Here is a 4,725-nt window from a genome sequence, read left to right as displayed (position 1 = left end):
TTTGAGGTCCTCTTGATGTTTGTTTGAGGTCATTTTGTTGTTGGGGGTCATCTACCCCCTTGCATGCTTCATTTTTCCTTGTTTTGAGCCATGCCCTAAGGCCTTTGTGTTGACCTTTGCTTGGCCTTTTAAACAATGAAATCCAGCAGAGTTTCAATGGTTAAAATGTGTTTTTGAGAGCTAAAATCAGAGAGGGGTGACCCTCTCCCTCCTTGTCTTGTTCACTAGCATTTTTGGCCTTACAAAGGAGCCTTCATTTGCACACCTCCAAGCCATGTTTCAGGCCCTTTTCAGTGACTTTTAGGGCCTACCTAGGCTCTATCCAGAGTTGGTTTTGTCACATTGGGTGTGTCTCTTGCATGTGTAGAATAACCTCTCTTATAGCCTATCAAAGGAGCATGACATTCTTGCAGGCATTGATCATGTTTCAGTAGGTTTTTGGGCTTTATTTGGCATGTCATGTCTATGAATTTTGCTGGTTTAGTGGCCTCTTGAATGCTTCATATGCTTGTAGTGTAATCCATGTTCACTAGCTCACATTGCATGTTGTTTTGGCCCTTGATTCTAGCATATTTTGGCCATGTTCTAAACTGATGTTATTCATGATTTGGGCTTCCTTAGCTTTATTTTGAGGTCCCATGGTCGAATGATGCTTGCCATGCATGCTTGTAGTGTAATACCCTTGCCTAGCTTCGGGTTTTGAAGCCTCTTGCATGCTTAACTTGAGTTGTTTTCATGTTTTGGCATCATTGAACATGTTATTTTAGAGCTTATACTTGTTCCATATTCCCATGTTTTCCACTCTTTAAATGTGTTTGAGAGTTGTGCTTATATACCTCATTTATGGGCTATTGCATGAGCTTCATTTTTGTACCTTTCAAACCATCATCTCAGTCCATTTTGCTACTGTTTTGGGCCTGCATAGGGACTGTTTGGGGTTGGTTTGGTCATTTGAGCATTGCTTTGCATACCTCTAGTGTAATGCACTTCACTAGTTTCGGTATTTGAGCTATTCAACATGCATGACATGAGTTGTTTGCATGATTTGGGACCATGTTGCATGTTATTTTAGAGCTGAAACTTGTGCCATCGTATGCCATATTCCATCCTCTCAATGTTTTTGTAGAGTTGTATCTTGTGCCCTAGGCTTTGGGCTTTTGCATCTTGCATGTTTGCATGTGTTTTGTTGCCTCATTTTCATCATGTTTGGCCACTGATTTGGGTGTGGCCGAGGCCCATCCATCTTGGTTTAAGTCCATCTTGCATTGTGTATGCCCTATAGTCCATGTTTTCGCATGATTGATCATTGCATTGCGTATGCCTCGTTCATAACATTGCGTATGTTAGTGCATTGTGTATGCATGTCATATAATCCACGTGCATTGAGTATGCCCTTGATTAGTCCATAGCATTGTGTATGCTAGTTGCATGCTTGCATGTCATCCTTTGCATGTTTGCATCACTTAGTCGCATTACGTTTAGGATTGAATACTAGAGTTGCATTTGCACATGCCATGCCATTCTACTTGTTGCATCGTGTTTGGAATAGGAGTTAGTCCAAACACAGGAAACGAGGAACGTTTCATACTCCAAGTGATGAAGCGTGCCTCGAATCCCGGTCGCCGACACTCTTGACCATCCATGATGGAGTTGTTGGTTTTAGTTGCTTATATGTGCATTCATGTCCCATTGAATTGTGCAATTCGACTCCTCGGCCATCATGCATCGGGATGCGTGATTGGTGGCCCGAGGATCGAGAACTACACTCCCTAGAGCTTATGCAATGATGGGGAGAATGGTCGGGCATACATATGTTGAAAATACCTTGCCTTGTCTCTCTCTTGCCTTTGTTGTAGAAAAAGCAGAAACTAGGAGAATGAATTGGTCGGCCGACCAGGTTTTCTGGTAGGCCGACCACCTTTTCTGGTCTTCACCACCAAGGGTGGTTGGCAGGTGGTCTCCCTTGCCTATAGCTGGTCGGCAGCCTTCCCACAGCTTCCTTGGGTGGAGTTTCATCTCTCTGGAGCCTCGTGCAACTTTCTGAAATCAATTGCAAACAAAGGCGAGTCGAGGCATCGCGATGGATTTCCCGACAAGGCGACTCGAGCATGCATGCATCCTTTATCATTCAAGGCAGAGCTGAGGCAGCCCATTTTACTTAGTTTGCATGCTAGTTTAGTTAATTTGTTAATTAGCTAGTGTTGTGTAATAATTAGTTAATTCAATTATGTATTATTTATTCGGACTCTCTGAGAGAGGGCAATGTTGTAATAAGTATGCGTGTGTGTGATGTATGTCTTCCAACCCCACGTCTTTCTCCCTTTTATTTACCAGCTTATGATGGTTAGTCTTAGGACATGTTTCAATTAGCATCCTTATGCTCGCATGTTTGCATTCATTCATCTGTCTTGCATGCACCGGGCTCGGCGCATCATACTAACTGCATTGTATTTTAATTCCAAGTTGAATACATGTTACCTGTAGCATTTCATATGCCATCTTAGAATAGCTGAGCCTATCTTAGTTGCATTCTTGCATGTGTTGCATTAGGCATCTTAGCATAGTTAGGATTCATGCATGTTTTCTAATTAGCTTCTTTCTTTGGCTCGGAGTACTCGGTAAGTGTTTATGCTTTAGCATCTTTGCATGCGTGTGAGTGACTGCCATGATAGCATGCTTACCATGAGGCTATGTGCTTATGTGATATAACTGGCTGAATGCCTGTGGGTGAAGGTTGGGTTGCTTGAATTGGAATAATTCGTCAAAACCCGTGTTTTAGCCTACTTGCGAGTAGCAAACTTCAATCCATTTTCAAAACAAATGGGTATGCGATGCTTTGTTCGAACTTACACAATCTAGTCTATACTTGTATACTGTGCGCATCACATAGTAATTCTAGGTTAATAAACGGAATACGAGCACATGTGTTTTCAAAAACAAGATATCATGCTTAGTAGTGGCCGATCTTTGATCGGGCGAGCGGGGGTGCTCATGAAATGACCTTCCCCAATCGTACCCAAGTTCCTGAGCCGAGATAACTTTGGTGATGATGGACACGTGGCCTTAGGCACGAGTCAGGGTTTCCTAAATTCCCCCAAAATAAAATATTTAAGTGGCGACTCTGTATCTGGCAAATCATTCCATGTTTGGCACTTCTTTCTAAAATCAGTTTTTCAAAACGATTTGTCGGATTTGGACTCTTTGGTGATTTATCAATCTCGTATTGTACTTTGCGAGATCAGATTAAGAACCGTGACATCGAGTCCGAACTGTAGTGAGCCCAATGAACAAAACGGGATTCTCTTGGGACGTTCGGGCGCGTCTACAGTTTCTGGCGACTTTGCTGGGGACTTAGAGAGCTTGACTCGAACTCATGATATCTTGTTTTGATTACACTTATGTGTTCCTTTGCATTGCATTTGCATTGGTGCGCCTAGGACACTGTGTTTGCCATCTGTTATTCTTGAACGGCTTGCCAGAGGCTCGCTTTGAGAAGCGTGCCATAAGGCTGATCGATTACGGGCTCTGCCACGATGGGAACACAAACCCCGGTTTTTACCGGGGCACCCTTTTTGACCATTCGACCTAGTGCATATCGGAATCCATAGTGACCATTCCAAACTAGGACAAGTTGCTTACCCGATTGTAGGTTGTTTGAAATCGCTGTGTGCGTCGTGAAACCCTAGCTCCTGACAAAATAGGACAGGGAAACCCTACCCCAACATAGGGGTGTTTTGGCTCTCACTTGCTTGCTATGTGCCTTTAGAGTGCGTCTCTATAGGAATGCATGTATCAGTTTGCAAGTCTGGGTATCAGGCCTGTGGGCATCAGTATCAGTAAACCCTACCCCCAAAGGCACGTGTCGTTGGTGAATCCCGCGCGGCGGATGAGCTGCGCGGGCTGCCTTGAAGTACAATTCCTATATCGAGCGATGGGTAGAATCCTCTACAGACGAATTGAATACGCGACGGGGTATTGTAAGTGGCTGAATCCACTGAGATTCAGCCCTGTGTCGCTTCGATTCGTCCCTCCCCTCCTCTTTGTCCCCCCGCGGAGGTCCGAGAGAAAATAGTGTGTGCCTCGAGACACGAAAACGATTCACGTGCGCGGCGAAACGAAATTCCTAAGGCCCAAGGGGATTGTTGACACTAAAGGACGAGTTGTGCGACGGCTGCAACCTTGGCCAGCAGGCCATGCCATGGACTTGCCCAGCATGCCACGGCAAAGCGTTGGCAAGCATGCCAAGCCACGACCTTGGCCAGCATGCCATGCCTCAGTCTTGGCCGGCTTGTCATGCCATGCCTCAGCCTTGGCCGGCTTGTCATGCCATGCCTTAGCATTTGCCAGCATGCTATGCCACCAGTTTGGCCAACATGCCAGGCCACTGCCTTGGCCAGCATTCCATGCTGAAGCACTGGCCAGCATGCCATGCCACCGCCTTGCCCAGCATGCCAGGCCACCGCCTCGGCCAGCATGCTATGCCAAAGTGTTGCCCAGCATGCCAGGCCACGGCCTTGGCCAGCATGTCATGCCATGCCACCGGCTTGGCCACATCGGCATGCAACAGCCATGGCCAGAATGCCACGCCTTAGCCTTGCCCAGCATGCCATGGCGTCGCCTTGGCAAGCATGCCATGCGACTACCTAGGCCAGCATGCCAGGCCACTGCCCTGGCCAACATGCCCTGCCAAAGTGTTGCCCAGCATGCCAGGCAACGGCCTTGGCC

This window comes from Camellia sinensis, chromosome 6, assembly GCF_055761805.1.
Source record: "Camellia sinensis isolate YWXY chromosome 6, ASM5576180v1, whole genome shotgun sequence".
NCBI lineage: Eukaryota > Viridiplantae > Streptophyta > Magnoliopsida > Ericales > Theaceae > Camellia > Camellia sinensis.
The sequence above is the reverse complement of the archived record's forward strand: the minus strand, read 5'-3'. Positions refer to the sequence as shown.